The sequence below is a fragment of the Cuculus canorus genome, chromosome 22 (genome assembly GCF_017976375.1).
Source record: "Cuculus canorus isolate bCucCan1 chromosome 22, bCucCan1.pri, whole genome shotgun sequence".
In the NCBI taxonomy this organism is placed as follows: domain Eukaryota; kingdom Metazoa; phylum Chordata; class Aves; order Cuculiformes; family Cuculidae; genus Cuculus; species Cuculus canorus.
Genome location: NC_071422.1, coordinates 2,930,408 through 2,956,299, shown reverse-complemented (window position 1 = coordinate 2,956,299; position 25,892 = coordinate 2,930,408). Strand labels below are relative to the sequence as shown.

Below are 25,892 nucleotides of genomic sequence, written 5' to 3'. Positions count from 1 at the left end.
ACACTTTTGACCCACACCACCCCTCCACCTCCAGAGCAGCTCTTCCAGATGCACTCCAACAGAAATCAACACAGATAACCAACTTTTGGACAGGTGAGACACCTTGCACGTAGAGAAAAACAGGGACATATGGACTTACCAAGTGTCATACTGGAGGAACGTGCCAAAGCAAGGAACTGAATCTGTGCACTGTAGGGTGATATTTGCTCCTGAACTATTCACTGTCAGGACTCACATAGCCAAAAGTTAAAGTCTTCTGCCTTTAGAAGAGGAAAGGCTTGGGCTACAGCAGCAGAAGCCTTCTGGTGTGCCCTGCCAGTGCTCTCAACATTCAGCACACAAGGGGTCACCTTGAAGTAGAGGAGAAAATTTATCCCATGCATGGCGCTGGAGTCCTGACCTCAGTGTATCCTGACCATGCTTTGACACTGGTGCAGGGACCCAGGCCACATGCCAGTTCCTCGCATCCCTGGGTTTCCTTCCAAAGCAATCCTGGGAGCACAGAAAGGCGCAGAGACACGGTGCACCCCAACACACTCTGTGCTGGGTCACACATTGCCCATCACCTGGGGCCAAGTGTGAAGGCACATGCTGAAAGCAGGGTCCAACACACCACGAGGGTGCACCCAGCCTGCGGAGGAGGCCAAACGGACACCGGTATAAAGTTTTGCAGTGATGTGGCTGTTCTAACCCACAGGGAGCCACGTGCCAGATCCAGAAACTATTGTTGAAAGCAGATGGCTCACAGAAGATCTTGAAATGGGATTCTGCTCATGATGGTTACAAAGTCACTCCATACAAAACCGCACAATAGGATGCTTCAAAGCCTTTAAATAAGAATTTAAACAGAAGTAGATAAAAAAAAAAATCAGCACGTGGTTTCTGTATCATCACCAGGCTGTAACAGAGGAGCAACCTTCTCATCCAGACACTCGACGTGCTAATCCAACACCCCTCATGTGTGCTTTTCCAGCTGACAATTACACACATGATGTCCATGGCCTCAAAATGTGCCCCAGCGTGTAAACTCTTCAGTACACATATTCCCAGTACAAATATTCCACAAAAAAAACCTGTTTCTTCAACCTCACGCTTACTCTCTGCTGGACTGGTTCTCATTAAAAACTAAGCCTTTTATGGGACGGGAGATACAGGAAAGAAGAATCTGATGGGTAAATAGATACATGATTTGTAATATTATTTAACGAAATGAATGAGCATTAACTCCAGGAAGATCATATACACCCACGTCCCTAGTGAGGGGAAACAGAAGGGAATCCAGAAAGAAAGGTCTGACTTCCAGTTGTGTCTCTGTTGGAAATGTCACACCAGACTGTACTTTGCTGCTGCCAGCTGGATCTGAGAGCTCCTGGAAGAAGACTCCACGTTAACTATTTCTAGGAATGTAAGTTTGATAACATTTCAGCATAACATCCTCAGGAGACCAAGAGCAGGGAAAGGCAGCTTGAGGGCGAATGAAAAACCAAAGGGATGGTAATCAGGAGACACAACAGAAATGTAAATGAGGAAAGCCCTGGAAAGAGAGGGGAAGGAGATGACCCAGTCCCTTTCGCTTCCCTGCATCTTGTGAGCCCTCCAGCACAAGGAGGAGGCTGCTCCCCAGGGATGGACACATAGGGCAAGGCTGTTCTCACTGGAACAGCATACAGGTAGATGATTGCTCAGGGAGCAGAGAGCAACCCATCCCTGAGGGAAAGGCAAGGGACAAAACCACCATTCCCTAACGAGCTAAGGAGACAATGACACTTCCACACATCTAGAATTGCATTTTCCTGCCTTTTGCTTTCCTTCTGTAACCGATCCTAACACTTCAATAGAATGCTCAGAAATAGCCCTTGCAAAAAAACACAGGATAAACTTCCATTCCTAACCCCACATGGTATCAAAGCAATTCCTAAGCAATCAGAGTGCTTAAGGTGCTCTGCTCCCCCATCCAGCACCTCCCCTGGAGTTCAGTATTTCCTCACCTCCTGGGATCCAGCACCAGCACAGTCCCATCCCTCCCGGCAAGCAGTATTGGAGCGGCTGTGACCCACAGTCAGGGGTGAGTTCTTCACATATCGTACACAAAACCCTGTCCCTAACAGTATCTACACAGCAAACCTTCCTAGATCTCCCAAACACAACTCTCCGCGCCCTCTTGAATCTGTTTTCTCAGGGCAGACAAGGTGAGACGATCCCCTCAGTATATTTATCGCAATAGTGACAAAACTCCCGCTCTCCCCTGCCAAGCACTACAGCCGATTCAGAGCCAAGCTCTTCCATCCCCACACTCCCAGCAGCTGATTCTTCTTGTGCAAACAGGGGACAGAATAGAAGAAGTTCTTACAAATCAGCCCCATCTGCAAGAGGAATGAAAATATACACTTGAACCACTCCGCTACGGAGGGGAGCCACACAAACCTGGAGTCAACCCTGCTAAAGTTTAAGAGGAATCGGTCTCTGCTGCTTGGAGACTATGAAATAAAACCTTCCAAGAGGGCAGGAGCGATGTCCGAGGGCAAAGGAAGAGGCTGTGCCACTCCTGATGCTGCTCAGCCTCCAACAGCCCAGCCGCCTGCCCGGGAGGAGAGAGCTCACAGAGACTCAGGGCACACCGAGAGGAACGGCTGGGGCAGGCAGCAAGCATCTAGGTTTATTTTCTTGTTCCTGTTGAGATATATTAATTCATTTGTTTCTTAGGAGAAGGAAAGGAAATTGCAGCAGTGCTACATGTCAAGAGACACTGGGAGAGCCAGGCTCAGGGAGGACGGGTATTAATTACTGCTTTCTATTTTTATCCATGTCTCTGGATAAAAGAGACTCTGGTCTTGCTTGTGACTTAAGGAGCTAAAATCCCCAGAGCCGAAACTGTGGATCTATTCAAACAGGTGAAATATCCTCTACAGGCTGCAAAGTCTGGATACAAAGAAATCCTAGCAAGTGCCTATCAAAACTTCCGTAAATTTTAATACGAAAAGAAAGAGTAATCCAGTCAGACACAGAAATATTATCACAAGAGAATTGCTCTCAGAGAGGAAAAATTGCCAGGCAGTTCCTGCAAGAAGCCCTGGACAGATTGCCGTTAGTTATGCAGATACAGTCATTGAGCTGCTCTGCATTCCTGAAGGGCCGAGAGTTTGGAAAATGAAGAAATATATTGTGAAGCCTCCCCACTGCTGTCAGTACAAGACACGATGAAATCTCTTACTTTGGCAACAACTCGTACATGCGGTAGATGCCAATGTGGAAAAAGCAACTCCGGGACCACAAGTCCACCCTGCAGCTGGGAATGTCTGCTCAGGGCCTGCCAAGAGGGAAGGAAACCACCGCCTCTCTTACAGAGCTGATGTAAAGTACCTGCTGGACATTCCGTACAGCTTGTAAAGCCAGAAAATATCACAGGGTATTTACTGAGTTTCTAGCTGACAATAAGTAACCGGACAGGCCCAGGACAGACCGAGTGCTCTGCTCAGGGACGGTGGTGTGACCACCACATGCACAACTGGAGGTTGTGCCAGCAATGTACTAGACAAAAGCAAAGACTGTGGTGATGAAAAATAAGCCAAGATAACTAAACCATCCCTCAGCCTCCCCATTAGGCTGGAACAACAGCAAGACTGCCCAGATTTACAGTGCAGGGATAATGCCCAAGTGGAATCAGCTCTTCCTGCCCTGTCTGGGGCACAGGCGAGTCACAGTGAGTCACCTCCTGCCACCCTGCAGATCGTGTGGCACTGTACAGCCACCCAAAACCCATTCGGAGGAGGCACGGAGATGATGTGAGGGCTGGAGAATGTCCTGTATGAGGACAGGCTGAGAGAGTTGGGGTTGTTCAGCCTGGAGAAGAGAAGGCTCCAGGGAGACCTTAGAGCAGCTTCCAGGACTGAAAGGGGCTCCAGGAAAGCTGGGGAGGGACTCTGCATGAGGGAATGCAGGGAGAGGATGCAGAGAGAACGATTTGGAGCTGAAAGAGGGGAGATGGAGATGAGATCTTAGGAAGAAATGTTTTGCTGTGAGGGTGGGGAGGCCCTGGCCCAGGTTGCCCAGAGCAGTGGTGGCTGCTCCATCCCTGGAGAGGTTCAAGGCTAGGTTGGATGGGGCTTGGAGCCCCTGATCCTGTGGGAGGTGTTCCTGCTGGAACTGGATGGGCTTTAAGCTCCCTTCCGACCCAAACCGTCCTATGATTCCATGAACTCACTTCTGGAGACAAGTGACAAACCAGGAAGATTGGTGTCTGCCAGGGTTTACTGCGCTGTGGTAAGAGTTAAGAGCTCCAGGCATGCAGCGAGGTGGTGGCCTTACTGATTTGAGCTGATACTTCTTGCAATCAGTCACCAATGTCTTCTGGATATCTCCTGTCAACTGTACTTGGCAGGAATTACAGTGGATGTTCTGCTACAGAAACAAAAGGTGCTTTACTGGGCAATCTGCACACAGGGACAGAAATACGGACAGCACCAGAATCTGAAAGATGTGAACTTCTACCACCCAGGGAACAACATGAGAGCCATGTATCCCATTTGCTGAACTAGTAAGAACTACTAACTCGGCTGCAGATTGACACAAACCCTTGCCTCTGGGGGCTGACAGCACATCACTTGCAGCAGAGCTTTCAGTCCTCCATCCACAGCCCACACTCCGTTAGACTCCACCTGAAATTATCTCTTAATGATGTTGCACTACCTCAACAGTTTGTTTCTTTACGAGTCTGACATACAACTTGGGATGGGAGCTGATGACAAGGATGTCTCATGGACTTTCTGCACACACGCACAAGCTCGCCAGACACCAGAAACTCTAGGACAGTACTCTGCTGCCGGCCAAACACCAGCTAGGAGGCTGCCCCATGCTGGGCTGCCACCAGCAGAGTGCAGGGAGGGTGGCTTTCCACCATACCCTTCCCCAAGCTGGCAGATCCGGAGAGCCAGCGTACGCACGTGTGCAGGAGCGTTTCCGATCAGACTGCAGAGCCTTCCAGGCACCAGAAGTGTTCAAACAACTGCCTGACACACGAATGTGCTTGAGGTAAACGTGATAGTGAAAAGTCTCATCTGCAGAAGCAAGCTGGAAATAAAATGATGAGGTTTAATACAAGATGAGACTAAAAACTGCAGTGGCAATGGCTTTCAGGCACTGAAGGCAGCGTGCACAGTTGTGGGTGCAGTTTCTCTCCCTGGGGTGCAGGAACAGTTGCACACTGCCAGTGTAAAACCAACCCAGGAAAACATGAACCCCAGAGATAACAATTAGCAGATACCTGTGGCTATGAAATACAGTGTGGAAGTGGGAGAACTGTGTTACAGCGATCTTCACACAACGCAGAGCGCTACAGCATCGTTACCGTTTTACAGCCAGCAGCCCACCCCAGCCCACCCGGGCTTAGGAGGCAGCAGCTCCCACTGCAGGCAAGAACTGGAGAGCACTGCAGCACTTTTCCCCCCACCACTATTAATTATAATAATAATATAGATAAATAAATAAATCTATCACAGCCTATTGCAACTGTTGATCTCTCCCTGAAATGCATTGCAACATTCGCATCAATGACTGAAATGAAGAAACGTTACGATTAACGCCTTGAAGTTCTTCAGAAGACCCATGGGCAGGGGTGGGAAATCACAGCAAATGTGAACTTCCACAGCAAATACACGTTTCGTATAACGTTCAACTCCAAGCAAAGGAGAAAAAACCCCACCCTATGACAGAGAACAAAATTCTGCTCCTTCCTACTGAGCAACAGTTCAGTCAGCAGTGTCTCTAGATCATGTTTTAAAGTAACTTTTAACATCAACGTGTTGGTTTTTATAGAATCCATCACTAACCGCAAACTCCAGAGCTGTTCAGATGCGCATTTTGCTGTACAAGTCTGAGACAACTGGGGAATTCATGATATACCATTTTGATAACACACATGTCACCTCAAGCACTGTATTTCCACTGACATCAGCACAGATCAGGGACTGTTCCTTACAACCAAGACAACACAAGGAGTCAGGACTGGGCTTCCCGGCGGCCACACACATGTGTAATTAAATACACAGCAGCACACAAGAGCCTGCAGACACGCTCTGAGCACCGAAGGGAAGGTAGAGAGGAAGATCAAACCTTACACAAATGATAGCTTTGACATTGATGGAACATTTCTTCTCTTTGGAAGCCAGACAGAGAGAGGGTGAAACTGCAAAATGATGTTAGAGTACAGCAACACCAGCCCAAAATCAAGCAAAGCTCCTGAAATCATCCAAGCAGTCAGACACCAGAATGCAGAGGGGAGGCTGAGTCACCATCATCGGAAATCTTAAAGAACAGCTTAGAGAAACATCTAGGAAACCCTGTGTCTCTGTAATGCTTCAAGGTCACTTCAGAAACACTGAAACAATCCAGCCTTCCTCCATACGCTCCTCTCTGACTGCACCCCTGCTGCAAGATTTTGACAGAATGTAGCACCTTTTTTTTTTGTAAAATCACCAGAAAAAGACAAATATAAAAAGCAAAGGAGCTCAGTGTACAGAGCGCGGCAGCCGCTGGGCTGCGGGGACGTTTGCTCGGCTTATTTTTAGAAAGTGGAATTGGTGCAACTTCCTCCTCGGTCCAGAGCAGACTCCGTCAGCTCTTCTGCCGTCATTGAAGTAACACCCTGTGCGCCTCGGGCAGAAATTGCTCCTACCTTACATGTGCTGCTTTGCAGGAAAAGGCCACGTTCTCGCAAAAGAGGGGAGCAGGGAGGCGCGGGAGGGAAGCAGCAACCAGGCAACGTCTAACCCACTGCAGAGCCCACCTGGTGCGTTCGATCCCGGTTCGAAGAGCTAACCTCACCCTCTTGCTGTCACCTCTGCAGACCGGCTGGTTTAAAGGACAAAAAGCAGCATGGTGTGGACGGCGTTTTATGCCACCGGGAGCCAAACCCAAGCCTGGGTTCTTGCTGCGGAGAAGTGCCGCTTGTCCCCGTCTCCCCACGACGCGTGTGCAGCCCGGCACGGCTTCCTAAGGGCTCCGCTGGCCTCTCCGGTGGCTGCAGGGAACAAGAGGAGGGCAGGCAGCCTCTGGCAAGCAGCCCAGGGAGGCTCTCGGAGCTCAACAGCCAGGAGGGAGCGGAGAGGGAACAGAGGCCACCCCCCTGCTTGCCGGAGACGCAGCTGGACACGCGTCCCACCGCTTCAAACGTAGGCGGAGAGGGCTTAGCGCAGTGGGAGGAGGCAGGGGCTTACTTGGAAAAGGGAAGAGAAGAGAGGCCCAGGAGTAGGGAATGAGGTGCGGCCGCCAAGCAAGGGGAGGTCAGGGAGGACAGAAACCAGCTCTGGCTCACGGCAGGCATTGCAGCTCTGCCATTTCCAAGCGGGCACAGCAATCGCACAGTGCATCCGAAGAGACCCTGGCTCGCAGGCCAAAGCAATGCTGGGCTTTCCACCCAGCTCTGCCAACGCCGAGCTGAAAGAAACTGCACAAGCGTCCTCCAGCTCTCTCACAGACATAAATTCCTTGCTGGAAAGCAACCGCTTTTCCCAGCAGGACCTTCCTCTGGAGCCACACACCAGCAGTACCCTGGGGGAGCTCGGGAGGGTGCGTCTGTCCACCACACATCAAGCAAACCGCAGCAGCTGCAACTCCAGCAATGTGTGAACCAAACTTGCTTCCTCACCACACTATCCAGGAGCGAGGTCCTGCCACAGTGTCCGATGCAAGGCTGGAAGGGCCAGATGGGGCAAGGAATCGCATGTTTCTCAATGTGCAAGGACGGAGCTTCACAGATTTCCACTGGCATCTAACCCCATGGTTTCCATTGTTAAAAACAAACCGAGCCATAGCGAAGTTTTGGGGCTGTTTGCAGTGTCAGTCTGGAAAACAGGACTCATGGAAGCTGGGTAACGCAGAGCATGTTGGCTGGGAGGAGGAACCTCCAACAGGAGGGAGGCTACTGACTGGTGCTAACATCATTTGCTTTACAACACAGAAAAAACCTTCTGAGCAAGGACTGCAGAGGTTTCATAGAATAATAGAATTGCTAGGTTAGAAAAGACCTTTGAGATCAACAAGCCCAACCATACCTGTCTGCTACTAAATCATCCCTGAGCACTTCATCTACCTGTCTTTTAAACACCTGAGGAGTCCACCACCTCCCTGGGCAGCCTCTGCCAGTGCCTGAGAACCCTTTCAGGGAAGAAATCTTTCCTGGGGTCCAATTTGAACCTGCCCCAACTTGAGGCCACTTCTTCTTGTCCCATCACCTGTCACTTGGGAAAACAGACCTGCACACACCTCACCACAACCTCCTTTCGGGCAGTTGTAGACAGTGATGAGGTCTCCTGTCAGCCTCCTTTTCTTCAGGCTAAACAACCCCGGGTCTCTCAACCGCTCCTCATAACCCTTGCTCTCCAGACCCTTCACTAGCTTTGTTGCCCTTCTCCAGATGCACTCTAGTCCCTCAACATCTGTCTCATAGTGATGGGCCTTTGGATGTATTCCAGAAGCAGAAGGCTGTCCCAGGGGAAACAAACAGTCCTGCACTGAACACTGGCATCAGCTCCCTTGTGTTGGGAATGGCCACATGCACTCATAACTGCTCTCCTCTCTGCGTGTCCAATCACCGCTGACCTATCAGACAGCGGAGCTGCATGGGTGACTGATCACTGCCGGTAAAGCCAGACCTCGGGAAGACGACTGCTGGTAGCCAGCAGCTCGAGACACCACCCCGTCCATCTGCCCTGCTGGACGAGGCTGCCGTGCAAACTGCGGAGGCAGCAAAACGGACATAAGCTTATCTTTTCTTTCAGCTCACAGCCAAGTTCTCCAACCTCTGCTCAGGATGAGTCTGCATAAAACCACGAGGCCACGCACAGCGAGAGCGGAACCCCAGACACAAACTCTGCTTAAATCCCCGCTGCTGTGGCAGAAACATTTGGCAGGGGGCTGAGCAAACCCTGCCGGCTGCAACACCGCCTATCACAGCATCTAAATCTGCTGCAGGCTGTCTGTCAGAAACCTCTTTGAAAAAGCTAAGTATTATTCTGTCCTTTTGGTTTTGTTGGTTTTTTTTTTAAGGAAATTTAATGCAGATGGAGATCTCTGGGAATTAAAGTTTTCAGCCCCAGCCAGGCTGCACCGAACTGTGCTGAACTCTCCTGCTTGGTGAGAGCTCACACTTACAGCTACCTCTGACATTTCCTATTGATGGGGACTGCTGTGCAGGTCAACCAGCAAAGGGCACAGCTCCACACACAAGAGACAGTGGTGACCTCCAGTGTGTCCTCACCAATAATGGTTTGACATCGCCAGCTCACCAGACAGGGATGAACCTTGTTTGCTCCAAGCCCAGCGAGGCCTGGTGATTCCGATGGAAGATTTCATGTGCTTCCTGCTACTTTCAGACTTGCAACAACCAGAGGGACCTTGACAGACTGGAGACGTGGGCCTCTGAGAACCTCATGAGGTTCAACAAGGCCAAAGGTAAGGTCCTGCACCTGGGTTGGGGCAATCCCTGTCTTCAGTACACGATGGGGGATGACGTGATTGAGAGCAGCCCTATAGAGAAGGACTTGGGGGTGCTGGTTGATGAGAAGCTTGACATGAGCTGGCAACATGCGCTCACAGTCCAGAAGGCAAACCATATCCTGGGCTGCATCAAAAGAAGTGTGGCTAGCAGGGCGAGGGAGGGGATTCTGCCCCTCTGTCCCTCTCTTGTGAGACCTCATCTGGAATACTGTGTCCAGTTCTGGAATCCTCAACGTAAGAAGGAGATGGAGCTGTTGGAATGGGTCCACAGGAGGGCTACAAAGATGATCAGAGGGCTGGAGCGTGCTCCCTACAAGGACAGGCTGAGAGAGTTGGGAGTTGTTCAGCCTGGAGAAGAGAAGGCTCAGAGGAGATCTTATAGTGAACTTCCAGTACCTGAAGGGGTAAGCTGGGAAGGGGCTATTCATCAAGGCTTGTACTGATAGTACAAGGGGCAACGGGTATAAAATGGAGAGGGGCAGATTTAGACTGGACATTAGGAAGAACTTCTTCACTATGAGAGTGGTGAGACACTGGCCCAGGTTGCCCAAGGAGACTGTGGCTGCCCCATCCCTGGAGGTGTTCAAGGCCAGGTTGGATGGGGCCTTGGGCAGCCTGAGCCAGTGGGATGTCCCTGCCCACGGCAGGGGGGTTGGAATTGAATTATCTTTAAGGTCTCTTCCAAACCTAACTATTCTACGGTACTACGATTCTATGATCATCACTTTAAACACTGAGCAAGCACTTGATAAAAGTCTCCACTTTAAGAAAGCAGTCCCTTACAAATATATATCTATGTAAAGCATTTCCCTTTAGGACTGGATCCCACAACCCTGCAAATAAAGGAGGATGAAAACTTGTCCACATTACAGACCTTGGAGTGCACATCCCACCAGGGTGAAGGAGGCTTCAGTGTTATAGTTCCACTGCCCTGAGAATTTAATGGTGGGGATGGGTTTCACCTTGGCATGTTTCTGAATTATCTAAAATACACACACATGCAGGAGATTAACCACTCTGCGAAAGAAGCTGGCAGCTGGAGCTTCTCTGTCCTCAATGCTTCATCACTCCTGGATGCCCCCCCAGCCATCTCATTGGGAAACTTTTCAAACATACACACACAAGTAAACGATTCAAAATCTGCTTGTCTCATCACAAACTGGATTCCAGTTGCAGCCAAGAAAAAGAAAAGGACAAAAGGCAGGGAGGAAGATGCAAATATGATGGCTTTAAGAGCCGTAACATGCCAAGCTTTAACTTGCCCCAGCTCTGCCAGCACCCTGCTCTAGGTTTTGCAATCAGTCCTTTGCCACAAGTGCACAGTTCAACATACAAATACGCAAAGGTCTGATCCACATTCTTTCTCACGCAGCAGCATTCAGACATACCCCAAATGGGGTCATTTGTGCCCGCTTTTATAACCGCCTCACAGCAGCTCAGCTAACAGCGTCCGACTCAGCCCAGCCTGAGCCCAGTGCTTTCAGCAACAGTGGGTTGGCAGCAGAGAAGGGCAGAGATTGGCCGGGCAGACAATGAGCCCAAGTGGAAGTAGCAGAGGAACAAGACCTTTTTCAGATCAGGAAGAGAAGAAAAAGTCTTAAAATACTTCAAATTCATCCGCAGAGATGTAGGGAGTAGGGTGGTCTCCTTGTGTCCTGGAAACCAGTGCAAGACAAAGACTTGGATGAACCACCAGGAATGCCTCTAATGGCAAGAAGGCCTGAGTGCCAGCACAGATCACCTGCAAAGAACGTGAAATTGCCAGCAGGAAGAGCCTTAGAAGAAGAGACATCACTCGAGGACCATTCTTATGTGTACCTGACCTCACGCTGGGGTTGGGAAACCATGCAGACACCTCTGGGGTTCCTCTCCAGACCCACTGTGGCTGAGGCTACGGAAGTTCCACAGCATCCTTACAATCGGGTGTAGGACAGGGTCAACAACCCTCTGACCACTCACACCCTCATCTGAAACACAGCTACTTGAGGAATATCATGAAACCACAGAATGATAGAATGGTTTGGGCTCCAAGGGACCTCAAAGCCCATCCAGTTCCGACCCCCTGCCATGGGCAGGGACACCTCCCACTGGATCAGGGGCTCCAAGCCCCATCCAACCTGGCCTTGAACCCCTCCAGGTTCAAGGGTGGGCAGCCACCACTGCTCTGGGCAACCTCTGCCAGCGCCTCCCCACCCTCACAGCAAAATATTTCTCCCTAAAACCTCATCTCAATCTCCCCTCTCTCAGTTGAAAAATGTTCCCCCTTATCCTGTCCCTGCACTTCCTGATCAAAGAGCCCCTCCCCAGCTTTCCTGGAGCCCCTTTCATTCCTGGAAGCTGCACTAAGGTCTCCCTGGAGCCTTCTCTTCTCCAGGCTGAACAACCCCAACTCTTCCAGCCTATCATCACCATTTCATACCCTAACAGCATCTTTCATTCAAAGACACCAAACTGTGCTGCGAAATCCATCCAGTTTCCAGAAAAGCGACTCAAGAGTTAACCATGATTAGAAATTCAGACCCAGGCAAACGGGGGGTGCAAGCTCACAGCTTGCTTGGGTGCCACTTGTGCTCCTCTGCTCAATTCTGCATTTGCTTATTTTTAATTAGCTAATCACTTAATTTGTTTAATAACAAGTATTTGACTAAAAAGCAGATAATCAAGATGTAGATTTTTCTATTCCTAAGATGTAAATACTGAAACAGGAAAACCAACGGTCAGTGCATCTCTCTTGAATAAAACACACTTTAACTTTTAATAAAATAAATACTATAAACAGCACAGAAATACCTGTATTTCCATATTGCCCACTGCAAGGGACTCCTTTATTTCTGTCTGCATTTTCATACCATCTGCTGGGCAGATCCTGAACTACCCAGCCCCACGGCTGCATCCCTGGCCGTTTGTCCCAGGCTGAGCCCCTGCCCATTCCCGGCAGCAGAGCCAAGGCACAAGCCGGTGCTTGCTCCAAAGGGTACAAAACCACCATTCCATCCTCCAGATATTTCCAGCAAGAGCATGGGGACACCAAAGCCTGTGTAGGGTAAGAGCAGGGGAAGGCAGAGAAGAGGAGGAGAAGCCACCATCGCAGCCCCGGTACAACCGCTGTCGCTCAGGCGATTGAAACGCGGTGGGAGAATATTTTTCCTCAACGCTACTGGCTGCCAAAGAGAAGGGACCACATGGTTGCTCTCAGCCACTCACTGCACGCTGTTGACAATAAACAACAACAGTAAACAAAACCAGAGCCAAACACCAAAGCTGGGTACCCCGGAGCTGGGTTTCCACGTCCTCACTTTACCCACGGGAAGGATTCATTTGGCATTCAGTGGCTGAACCACAAACATCCCAAGCCAAAGGGAGCCAAGTTGCTCAGTGATACTGAAATTCAGGCTGCCTGTTTGCGTTGTCTCTACCTTTAGGCATCACGACTTCAAACCGCTCCCATGGTTTTACACGGAAGCTTCAAAGCGCCTGCGGATGAAACCTCAACAACGTGCAGCAAGAGCCAGCCTGACACGGTGTTTATTTTTAAACACACTCCGGTGTCTCCTTCTCTGCTCAACCAGGGGGCTGAGAAGGCTTCATAGAATCATCAATGTTGGAAAAGACCTCTATGCTCATCCAATCCAACAGGGTCATTAGCCGGATAGACCAGGAACCTGGACAGACCCTACATCGGGCTGGGGCTTGCCAGAAGCGTGCGGAGTCTTGTGAGCAAGACTGGGCCGTGCTGCTGCTGGGAGGGGTAGGATGTGCGGGGAGGAGGCTGGGGTCTGGGATTTAGGGGGTTGTTCATAAAAAAAAAACAGGTGCTGTGGGCATAGCCTTCCTCACCTGCTCACTCCAGCTTTGCCCGGACCAGGGCTTGTGCAATCCTGCTCTCATGGAATCAGTAAGGTTGGAAAAGACCGCCAAGACCATCCAGTCCAAGCATCAGCTCAACCTCACTGTGGCTACTAAACCATGTCCCAGAGTGCCACATCCAGATGGTTTGAATCCCTCCACCACTGCTCTGGGCAAAAGGAGGCTGGAGGTTTTTAGAAGATGAGCAGATGAGGTGGTCAGGGATGTGGATTAGTAGCGGACAGGTACGGTTGGACTCAATGACCTTAAAGGTCTTTTCCAAACAAACAATTCTTGATTCTTTGAGGTGCAGATATTCCCCCAGGGATGGTGGTTACGGGATATCTCTGGTCCCTGGCATCACCCTTGACACCTCCTGCAGTGGCGGGGGCACTGTTTACTGTCTCCAGAGCCCATCGTGATTCCAGGAGCACATCCCTGCCTTCCCAGTGGGTTGGTGGGGTGGGACGGGAACAAACCCTGCTGGGCTGGGGCCAAATCCTCCATTTCGAGAGCCCACCGTGGTTACAAGAGGGCATCCCTGCCTTCCCAAGGGGCTGGTGGGGAGGGAAGGGGACAACCCTTGCCAGGCTGGGACCAGATCCTCTGTCGCCAGAGCCCACCCTGGTTCCAGGACATCCCTGCTTTTCCAAGGGGGACATGGGGAATGAAGGGGACAATCTCTGCCAGGCTGGGCCCAGATCTTCTGTCTCCAGAGCCTGCTGCTTTCCAACCAGGTATCCCTGTCATGCCAAGAGGCTGGTGGGGAGGGAAGGGGGGTATCCCTGCTGTTCCAAGAGGGTCGTGGGGACAGAAAGGGATAAACCCTGCCAGGCTGGGGCTAGATCCTCCCTCTCTAGAGCCCACCCTGCTTCCAGGAGAGCCTCCCTGTCATCCCAAGGGGCTGGTGGGGAGGGAAGGGGACAACCTCTGCCAGGCTGGGGCCAGATCCTCTGCCTCCAGAGCCCACCTTGGTTCCAAGAGAGCATCCCTGCCTTCCCAAGCGCCTGGTGGGGAGGGATGGGGACAAATTCCCCCGGGATGTCCGTGTTGTTGTTCCCTTTCCCCCTAAGGATGCTCAGCGGGCAATGGCATCGCGGAGCGCAGGTCTGTCTCTGAGGCCTTGAGAAGCGATGTCCCCATGCCTTGTGTCGCTGCCTGAGCTGCCAGCACCACATCCCACCCCCTGGAAGTACAACAAAGCCCTTCCAAAGGGGATTCACCAGCGGCGAGATTCAGCTCGGGGCCGGGGGGGGGGGGGGGGGGGTAGTTACCGGTCCCAAACGCTTCCACGGCGCGTCCCCTCGCCCCCAGAGCTGAGAATTAGAATGCAGAGAGTCCAAACAACCCATCCCCACCCGTGGCATCCTCATCCCGAGCCTCCCCGAGCCGCTCCGCTCACCTTTGCAGCCGCCCAGCCCCGCGCTGCTCAGCCCCGCGCCGCCGCCATGTTCGCTGCGCAGGGGCGGGGAGCGCAGGGGCGGCCCGAGCGCACATGGGGGGCGCTTGGGGAGGGACGGGACGGGACGAGGCCGATGCTGTGCTCGTCTCTGCTGGCCTCGTCCCGTCCCGTCCCTCCCCAAGTGCCCCCCGAGCATCGGTGTGAAGGCAGGGGCTGAGGCACCAGCTCGCCCCGAGTGATGGGGGGGGGAAGGGGGGATACAGGGACCCCCTGGGGAAAGGACCAGAACCTCATCGTGGTCTTTAGTCTGGGACAGGTCCCCGCTGCGATCCCCAGACTGGGGACAGACACCCCCGTGCCCATCCTGAGGATGGGACAGGTTCTCATGGTGAACCCCTGTGCACACAGGGACCTCCTGGGAAAGGGACAAGTCGTCATCATGGTCTCCAGCCTAGGAACAGACCTTCCCGTGCCCACCTAGGGATACTGGACATGGAACAGATCTCCACTGTGAGCCCCAGTGTGGGGATGGACCCCCTGTGTTCACCTGAGACCCTCTGGGAATGGGACAGGTCCCCACTGTGAGCCCCAGTGTGGTGATGGACCCCTGTTCTCACCTGAGACCCTCTGGGAGTGGGACAGGTCTCCACTGGGAGCCCCAGCCAGGGGACAGACACCCCCTGTGCCATCCCAGGTCCCTCTGGTGAAAAGGCAAACCCTCACTGTAAGCCCCAAACTGGGGATGGACCCCCTGTGCCCACACAGGACGCACAGGGCACAAAGCAGATCCCCACCGTGAGGCCCTCGTGTCCACTGCGACCCTCTGTGAGTGAGACAGGTCCTCATCATGATCTCCAGCCTGAGTCCCTTGCACCCACGCAGGACCCTCTGGGGAAAAGACAGAGCCTCATCATGGTCTGGGGAGGAACCCCCCCATGCCCACCCAGGACCCTCTGGGGATGGGGCAGGTCTTCATCGTGGTCTGCAGACTGGGCAAGAATGCCCCGTGCCCACCCAGAACACACCGGGCACAAGACAGAACTGCACTGTGAGGCCCTGTGCCCACCAGGACCCTCTGGGAAAGGGACAAATCCTCTTACTGACCCCCCTGTGCCCACAGAAACCCCCTGGAAAAGGGACAGGTCCTCATCATGGTTTCCAGCGTGGGAATAGACACACCCATGCTCAGTCAGGCCACAGTGAGGACAGGACAGATCCCCACTGTGAGCCCCAGCGTGGGGATGGACCCCCTGTGCTCACCCCAGACCCTCTGGGAAAGGGACAGGTCCTCATCGTGATCTCCAGGCTAGTTCGCTTGTGCCCATGCAGGACCCTCTGTGGAAAAGGCAGACCCTCATCATGGTCTCCTGACTGGGGAACTCCTCATGCCCACCCAGGACCCTCTGGGGATGGGACAGGTCCCCATCATGAGCCCCAGCCTGGGGACAGACCACCCTGTGCTATCCCAGGTCCCTCTGGGGAAAAGGCAGACCCGCACCGTGACCCCCTGACTGGAGATGGACCCCCTTCCCCCCAGCCCATGCCCACCCAGGATCCTCTGTGCATGGGACAGGTCTCCACTGTGAGCCCCAGAGTGGAGACAGAGCCCCCATGCCCACCCTGGACCCTCTGGGGTTGGTACACGTCCTCATCTTGATCCCCTGTGCCTCCCAGGACCCAGTGGGAAAGGGATAGATCCTCATCATGGTCTGCAGCCTGGGGAGGGAACCCTATGTCCCCACTGGGATCCTCTGTGCATGAGACAGGTTCCCACTGTGAACCCCAGCATGGAGATGGAACCCCTGTGCTCACCACAAACCCTCTGGGCATGGGGCAGTTGCTCATCGTGGCCTCCCTGAGTCACCTTGGGACAGACTGACCACAGAGCAGCCCCCCGCTGTGATCCTCAGCCAGGAGATGGACCCTCCATTGCCCACCAGGGTCCCTCTGGGTATTGGAGCGTGCTGTCCATTCACCTCTGGGTCCCCAGTGGGGACAGCCCCATGCCTGCCCCAGGCCCCACTGGAGATGCACGGGACCAGGGTGGCCTCCATGCAGCATGGCCAGGAAAAGACATTTGAGATCATTGAATCCCAACCATCCCTGCTCGCTACTAAACCAGACCCCTGAGCACCTCATGTGCCCGTCTTTTAAACCCCTCCAGGGATGGCGACTTAACCACCTCCCTGGGCAGCCTCTGCCACTGCCTGAGAACGCTTTCTGTGAAGGAATTTTTCCTAATATCCAATCTAAACTTCCTCTAATACAGCTTGAGGCCATTTCCTTTCATTCCATCACCTATTGCTTGGGTGAAGAGACCAGCACACACCTCACCACAACCTCCTTTCAGGAGCTGCAGAAAGCAATGAGGTCTCCCCTCAGCCTCCCCTTCTCCACGCTAAACAGCCCCAGATCCCTCAGATGCTCCTCATCCTGGTTCTCCAGCCCCTTCACCAGCTCTGTTCCTCTTCTCTGGACGCGCTCCAGCCCCTCAATGTCCTTATAGTGAGGGGCCCTAAACTGAACCCGGTTCAGTTCTCGTTCTTAAAATATTCACATTGAGGGGCTGGAAATACTGGTGAGGGCTTTTGTTTTCAGATGTGGAGTACTCGGTCATGATGGTAGGACACAGACGTGTGCTTGCTGTGGCATCAGGGCTTCCTGGTGCTGCCTATCAACACGGCATCTAAGCATCTTCCCAGGAAACTCAGGAATATCATCAATAGGTTCCGTTACCCCTGGTATTTCCTCATTTCCTCAATAATCAGGAATTCATGAATGGAATAAATGTGCAAGAGCTGCAGGAAGGGGGTAGGAGAGAAATTTCTCTATTGACTTTGTTTTGGAGTTAGCAGTGGCTGAGTTCAGAAGAATTTACATATGCCATCCATATGAGCCCTGCGGGGATTCAGTTTGATTAATATGACAATGGGAATGAGCCGCAGAAATGGTTCGTTATTTATTATGAAGCCTTGCCAATAAAGCTCCAGCTCATTCGCAGTATGGTTTGGGCCAGCACTCAGCGAGTGCCAGCACAGCAAACGCCTGGGAGCTAACGGCTTTGAGAGGGCACCGATCCCCTGATGCATGAGATGTGAGACACACCGGGGCAGGACCCTTGGAGGAGGGAATGTGGATGAACATAAGGCGATGTGTCTGGGAAGGAAATCTGCTGTCTGCACTTCTTCCCTCCCTCTTCCTCCCTTGTCAGCACCTCTCAACCATCTGGGACAAGAGCAGGCTGAGGAGCAACCTTATCAGTCTCTACAACTACCTAAAAAGAAGTTGTAGTGAAGTGGGTGCTGGTCTGTTCTCCCAAGTAACAAGTGACAGGATGAGACGAAATGGCCTCAAGTTTCACCGGGGAATGTTTAAATTGGACATTAGGAAACATTTCTTTACTGAAGGAGTGCTGAAGGACTGGCAGAGGCTGCCCAGGGCAGTGGTGGAGTCTCCATCCCTGGAGGGGTTAAAAAAACATGTAGATGTGGTGCTTCAGGACATGGTTTAGCGGGTATGTTGTTATTGTGTTGATGGTTGACCTAGATGATCTTTGAGGTCTTTTCCAACCCTAACGATTCTATGATCCTATGACCAAACTTCCCTCTAGGCTGTCTGCAATGTTTCCATTATATTCTTAACTACGTTTTCTGCCAGAAACTGATCCTGAATCTGGCATGGATGGTTCGAATATGACCATATTCTGCTAGAAGAAAAGCCTAACATCTCATGGTCCATGACCTCCTTGTCCTGAATCTGATATCTAATGAAAAGGTGAATGATAGGGCACATGGATGCATGTGGAGGAGGAGGATCTGAAGGAACATGTGTGCATGGTAACCCTGGCTCTCACATCAATACGCTGTTTGACCTGACATCTCCCTGGGAGAGGGGAGGTGGGAAGCTCCTTCTCATGCCTTGGAAAGGCAAGAGGAAAGGTTATTTACAGAATTGAAAGCCCTAATGAGCAGCGGGTCACCTTGCAGTGCCTCCCGTACGTTCCTTTTCCTGGAGCAGTCTCATATTTGGACCAGCTGTTGAATTTACCCAAGGTCTGTCTTCCTAAAAGTATCTGGTTTTCTTCTAAAGACTTCATGGGCTGGAAAATCCCCTCTGTGACTGTAAGTGAACTTTTTTTGGTAGTGGGACATGATCTGACTTCATGTCCCAGATGTTTGCAAGCAGCTCTGCCTTTCCCTGCCAGGTTACAGACTGATGTTCTCCAAGGAGGCTGCACACTGCAAACCCATGCAACCACCCCACCTCCCTACCCCCCTCGCCCTAGTGAGGCAAAAGAACAAATTTTCTCATACTAAGACATTCCTTATTCTCCTGTTTCTGATGGCTCTTTCCAACTGTTTCCATCTTTTACACACTCACTGTGGACACCAAGCCTGGATGCGAAGTCCCATGATCTGTGTCACCATGCCACATTCAGGGCTGTCCCCCCGGTTCTTACGCCCTCCTCTCCAGTACTTGCACCTAAATTTAAACAAAACCCCCTTGTCTTATGGAGTCACTCCTGCAGTTCAAGTGTGCTTTGCTCACCCCTAACTTCTACCTGGAGTTACTGCTTTCTTGAGCCCAGTTGCCCATCCCATCATTCCATCTTCACCGCTTACACCCCCCAAAGTTTGGCTACACAGAATCATAGAACAATGATAGAATGTTTTGGGTTGGAAGGGGCTTTAAAGCCCATCCAGTTCCAACCCCCTGCCATGGGCAGGGACACCTCCCACTGGATCAGGATAGAAACATAGAATAGTTTGTGTTGGAAGGGACTTTAAGTTACATAAATACCATAATCCCGCTGTTCTGATATCAGTCAAGCCATCTCATAGTTGTCTGACATCCTGCCTTCATGACAGCTCAATACCAGCACCCTTCCCATCTCAGCGGGTGTTTCAAAAGGCTGCTATGTATCTCCATCAGCATTTGTAAGGATGATTTTGTTTGGGTTATCCAGATGAAAACAATAAGCTTATTTTTTGTGTGTGTGTATGTTTTAAATGTCTTGGCTCACAGCAATCTTGCAGGTGCCTCATTAGAAGAAATTGGATTATTGGATCCCAGGCTGGATGAGGCTCCAAGCCTCAGGTTTCACAGAGCAGTGGTGGCTGCCCCATCCCTGGACGTGTTCAAGGACAGGTTGGATGGGGCTTTGATCACCCTGATCCAGTGGAAGGTGTCCCTGCCCATGGCAGGGGTTGGAACTAGATAGGCTTTAAGGTCCCTTCCAACACAAACCATTCTGTGATTCTATGATAACTGACCCAGTTTCTCTGCAAAACAGAACTTAGGAAGTTAGCGAACACCTGATTTGTTCCCGCTGTTAATGAATTCCCTGTGCCTATTAATAGACTCATACGGGTTTGGATTTCCTTTGTTCCGAGCTTGTTTTAAACATTTCCCACCGTTGCTCTTTAATCCCACCAGGCACAAATACTTTCCCTAATAGCTTGTTTCTTCTGTTCATGTGTCTTAATCCAAGCTGACCTCTTGCCCTCCCAGAGGGATTCACTACTCAAGAGTCCCCTTTGATCCAGCTTGGGAAGGAAAACTCTCTGCGGGCCACGACAAGCTGCCGTGGATGGGTCAGGAGCACTGCTGCTGCTGCTCCTGGGCTCCCAGCCAGGCAGCCTGCAACGAGGCGATGGCTGGGTCGGGGATGAGTGGCCTTGTGCCACTTGGGAGCGAACAGCAGGGACAGGGAAGAGCCGAGGCACGGCTGCTTGCTGCTCACTGGCTTGTGAGCAGCTTTCACTCCTGCCATGAGAGCAGAGGGACGCTGCCTGATGTGGCTGGATGCGGGACATTATAAATCACATCTCTAAGCCCAGTTTTCTCTTGGAGAAAAAAAAAGAGGGTTTCTCCCTGATCGGAACTTTAAAACTGATTGTTTGAGGTATTTAATTTAGTAGGCAAAGATCTCATGTTCCATCTCTTACCTGGAACCCTGCATTCAGTTTTGGAGTCCTCAGCACAGGAAGGACAAGGATCTGTTAGAGTGAGTCCAGAAGAGACCACCAAGATTATCAGGGGGCTACCCCATACAAGAATGGGCTCAGCGAGTTGGGGTTCAGCCTGGAGAAGTGAAGGCTCCAGGGAGACCTTAGAGCAGCTTCCAGTCCTGAAAGGGGCTCCAGGAAAGCTGGGGAGGGGCTCTTGATCAGGGAGTGCAGGGATAGGATGAGGGGGAATGATTTTGAGCTGAAAGAGGGGAGATGGAGATGAGATCTTAGGAAGAAATGTTTTGCTGTGAGGGTGGGGAGGCCCTGGCCCAGGTTGCCCAGAGCAGTGGTGGCTGCTCCATCCCTGGAGGGGTTCCAGGCCAGGTTGGATGGGGCTTGGAGCCCCTGATCCAGGGGGAGGTGTCCCTGCCCATGGCAGGCATTGGAACTGGATGGGCTTTGATGTCCCTTCTGACCCAAACCGTTCCATGATTCTGTGATTTCCTTTTCGCTGTTTCCCCCACCTCAGTGCTTGCTATGCTTTTCAAATTATGGTAGAATTTTTCAAGCAAAGGTTTTTTTGTTTTTTGTGCAATCTTAATGACCCATCAGAATGAGGAAACAGCTCAAGTTATCGATATGGTTTGGTTCATCTTTTCTTACACTGCCCATTGCATTTCTGGGATGGCTTAGGCTCAGGGTCATCCTGGACTCATTGAACTTCGATCAATATAGAATGTTATTATTTATATATTTCACTGTTTGTTTACCCTTGTTGTACTTCCATACCTATAGGTCCATTTGAGATCCGAAATCTATTATTTTTTCCCCTGATTTTCCAGTGAAAGAGGATTCCAGCTGTCAGTCTCCTCCCAATGTTGTGAGCATTTGGAAGACCAGAAAGAAAGGTGCTCCAGGAAATCTCTGTGTTTTTTTTAATGGAGAGGAGGAGCCCTGCTCCTCCTCCTCCCCTTGTGAGGAAGCTGCAGACCAAGATGAGGTCTCCCCTCAGCCTCCTCTTCTCCAGGCTGAACAGACCAAGGGGCTTCAGCAGCTCCTCCTATGGCTTCCCCTCTAAACCCTTCACCAACATTGTGTCCTCCTCTGGACACTCTCCAGTATCTTTAGATCTTTTTTATCCTGTGGCGCCCAGAACTGCCCGCAGTGCTCAAGTTCATCCAAGTGCTGCTCCAGCTTGGTTGGTTGTCCTTGGAGAATCCATCATTTTGCACCCAAGAGGGTGAAAGTTCAATGACAGTGAATATTGTAAAGTTGACGCTCTGGAAAGCCGAGACGTGAGACTCCCAGAGGAATCCGCTGAGAAGCTGTTTGTGTTGGGATTGGGGAGATGATAGAGTCTTGAAAAATTTGGAAAATCCCAAGGGACTGGGAGATTGCATTGTCGTGATGGTTTGAGAAAGGAAGCCATGAACCCAGATCAAATGGTGAGAAGGATAATTGAGTTTCTACAGCTAATTATTGGCTAAATAATGTAATTAATGGCTTTTTAGCATGGGAAGTTGGTCTTGCTGGGCAAACTGGTGAGAACATCCACGTCGGACCAGGCAATGCCAGAGTGGTTTTAAGCAGGTACCATGGCATCATCGTGTTATGGGAAGGCTGAATATGGTCAGTGTGGAAACAGCACCTCCAAGGAAATCAATAAATGCTCTAAATTAGCAATGTAAATAAGGATTAATAGGCTGCATCATCTGTCTCTGGCTTCATGACAGAGCTCCCTGTCAACACCAGCACCTCGAGATGAAGGAGAGATGGTCTTCCTACTGGGACTGGAAATTAGAAACAGGGAGCTGTGGGGTCATTTTACTAATGATGTAAATGATGATTACAAAATCTATGATAATGTGTGCAGATGACAGAAAGACTGAGCAGATCAGGTTAGTGTTGCAAAGCCAGCATGATCATTAAATAGTCCCAGTCCAGGCACTGGGTTTGAAAAGCCATCCCCAAAACTGCACCTGAGAGCCAGGAAAACATGTTCCCAGGGTGAGAGACTGTCTCACAACACATCATTCAGGGTGACTTCAGAGTCATTCCGTGCCTCTGCTTGATGTTGGGTGTATAAAAGGGGAATAGCGAGAAGTCGCGAGTGACCTAGATCCTTCACACGGCATTGGAAAAGCTATTACAGGAGCACTGTGGCAGCTCTGCTGTCAGCCCGCAGTGGAGCCTGTATGAGCACAAAAGAGGGTTGGAAGAAAAGCTAAAGAAGTCTTCGAAGGGCTGGAAAACATTCTCTGATGTGAGGGCAAGGGGTTCTTTACACGTGACACAGAAAGATGAAAGAACCTCGCCAGGGTGTGCCCCTCTCACAGGGCAGGGCTGGATGGGCAACGGGATAGAGGAGATGGGAATGGAAACTGGGGGCATGCAGAGCGAGAGGAGCTGCCAGTGGCTGGGGTGGCCTGAGCAGGGCTGGACTGAGCAGGCATCTCACCTCCAGGCTTTGAGGTCCCTTCCAACCTAAACCATTCTGTGATTCTGTTAATCAATGAAAGCAGAGGGCAGCCCTTCGTCCTTCCCGCTGGGCTGACAGTGCTCTGAATTCCCCTGCTTTGGGGAAGCCCTCGCTGCAAGCTTTGTGCTCCAGCAGCATTGACCATGGCGCCACAGAGCTGCCACCGCGCTGCCGCAGGCGATGCTCCGGCCGAGCTCTCCTGCTTGCTGGATCAATAGCTGGCAACCACTACTGGCCTGCATTCGCCTTTCTCTTGTCACCGCTTGTTGAGTGTATGCTTTGCTCAAAGTCGGTTGGAAAAATCATGTTGACGAATTAATTTGTGCGAGTTGTTGGTTCACATTATTGCCGGGTGGCCGGGCTCCGCGGGAAAGTGTCTCCCAGCAGAGATGTGTGCCGGGGTGCGGGGAGCTCCTTGGGCTGGGCTTGTAAGGGCATTTCACAGGGCATCAGTTTGTTTTCCTACAGCAATGTTGCTTATTTATTGCCTGTCTATATGTATAAAAGCAGGGATTATGCTAAAGAAAGGGGGAGGTGTTCCTGAGCAATCCTGCTGGTAAATGACTTATAGGAATATTTCTGGACAGGGACCTGGAAATCAGGCTGTTCAACATGGAAATGGAGCTGTCTCTGCTTTCAACCAAATGTATCCTTTGCTTTCAAGCCAATCATGTCCTGATCAGCATCCAAACCATGGGACCAGCAGGACGAGGGAAGGGATTCTGCCCCACTGCTCCACTTTGCTGAGATCCCACCTGCAGCTCTGTGTCCAGCTCTGGAGTCCTCAGCACAGGAAGGACATGAAGCTGTTGAAGCGAGTCAAGAGGAGGCCACGGAGATGATATGAGGGCTGGAGAACCTCCCATATGAGGACAGGCTGAGAGGGTTCAGCCTGGAGAAGAGAAGGCTCTGGGGAGACCTTAGAGCAGCTTCCAGGACTGAAAGGGGCTCCAGGAAAGCTGGGGAGAGGTTCTTGATCAGGGATTGAAGGGATAGGATGAGGGGGAATGATTTTGAGCTGAAAGAGGGGAGATGGAGATGAGATCTTAGGAAGAAATGTTTTGCTGTTCAGGAGGGGAGGCCCTGGCCCAGGTTGCCCAGAGCAGTGGTGGCTGCCCCATCCCTGGAGGGGTTCCATGCCAGGTTGGATGGGCCTCCAAGAGCCCCTGATCCAGTGGGAGGTGTCCCTGCCCTTGGCAGGGGGTGGAACTGGATGGGCTTTGAGGTCTCTTCCAACCCAAACCATTTCATGATTCTATAATTCAAAAGAATCTTTGCTATGTTATGTCTTAACTCTCCTTGGGGCATCGCTCTCAACACCTGCCTCGATCCAAGCCTGCCCACCAACTGTTGCCCTGTGCCTGGATGTCAAAGAGAGGGCTGTTTACTGTCACCTGCACTCTGGCTTCAGGTTTTTTAGTCCCCGGTGCTCAAAATGGGGCAAAATCCTGTGGTTTGGGGAATTGAGGGCAGTGGAAAGGGAGGAACGAGCCTGAGATGGGCAGCGAGCCGCAGGGAAGGGGAGACGCAGCCTTCTCTGCACCACCAGCCTCAAACTGACAGGTGGGTCCTGCTTGCTGCACCCCTATATCCACCAGCTGCAGTGTTTGCAGTGCTGTGCATGGATGGGCACTGCCTGCATCTGCCTGCAATGCTGGCACTGCCTGCACTGGGTGCTGCCTGCAGCACTGGCACTGCATGAAGCCCTGAGCACTGCCTGCTTCTGCCCTGCCTGCAGCCCTGGGCACTGCCTGCAGCACCAGCACTGCTACTTCTGCCCTGCCTGCAGCCCTGGGTGCTGCCTGCACCTTCCCTGCCTGCAGCACCGACAGTGCCTGCAGCACAAAGGATGCCTGCTTCTGCCCTGCCTGCACCCCTAAGCACTGCCTGCACCCCTGGGCACTGCCTGCACCCCTGAGCACTGCCGGCACCCCTGAGCACTGCCTGCACCCCTGGGCACTGCCTGCACCCCTGAGCACTGCCGGCACCCCTGAGCACTGCCTGCACCCCTGGGCACTGCCTGCACCCCTGAGCACTGCCTGCACCCCTGGGCACTGCCTGCACCCCTGAGCACTGCCGGCACCCCTGAGCACTGCCTGCAACCCTGGGCACTGCCTGCAGCCCTGAGCACTGCCTGCACCCCTGGGCACTGCCGGCACCCCTAAGCACTGCCTGCACCCCTGGGCACTGCCTGCACCCCTGAGCACTGCCTGCACCCCTGGCCACTGCCTGCACCCCTGAGCACCGCCTGCACCCCTGGCCACTGCCTGCTCCTGCCCCACCTGCCCGCTCCTCCCGCCCCACCCGGTGCCCGCAGCCCTGCCCGCCCCCTTGCTCTGCCGGTGCTGCTGGCAGCTCCCTGCTCTGAGCGCTCTTCCCTGCCTGCAGCGCCACTCGCTGCCAGCCCTGGGCACTGCCTGCAGCTCCGAGCGGTGCCTGCACCCTGCAGTGACCGTGCTGAGCCCTGCCTGCAGCGCTGTGCATGCCCTGAGGCGCTGCCTGCAGCACCATGGAGCTCTGCAGCCCATGCCTGTGCCTTGTGCTGCTCGTGCTGTGCTCGGCCTGCAGCACCGTGTGCATCTGTGCCACGCGCTGCCTGCAAGATCCTACACCGTCTGCACTCCATGCTGCTTGCAGCCTCTCACACTGCCACACTGCCACTGTGCCAGCGCCCCACGCACTCTGTGCTGCCTGCAGCACTCTGTACGGCCTCCTCTGCATG

At 52.3% G+C, this 25,892-nt stretch overlaps 1 protein-coding gene across 7 annotated transcripts in view; it reads right to left on the bottom strand.

Annotated features, from left to right (window-relative positions):
- The window catches only part of SCMH1 (Scm polycomb group protein homolog 1), a 76,876-nt gene extending 62,060 nt beyond the window's left edge, over positions 1-14,816 (bottom strand). For 4 of the 7 annotated variants that reach the window (XM_054086254.1, XM_054086259.1, XM_054086258.1 and 1 more), the window contains exon 1: positions 14,741-14,816. The gene's annotated coding sequence lies outside the window, so the exon portion shown is untranslated. Of the gene's footprint in view, positions 1-6,781; positions 7,138-14,740 lie in introns of those variants that run through there. The other 3 variants (XM_054086257.1, XM_054086255.1, XM_054086256.1) reach the window with 3 other exon arrangements.
- Positions 14,817-25,892: the final 11,076 nt, after the last annotated feature.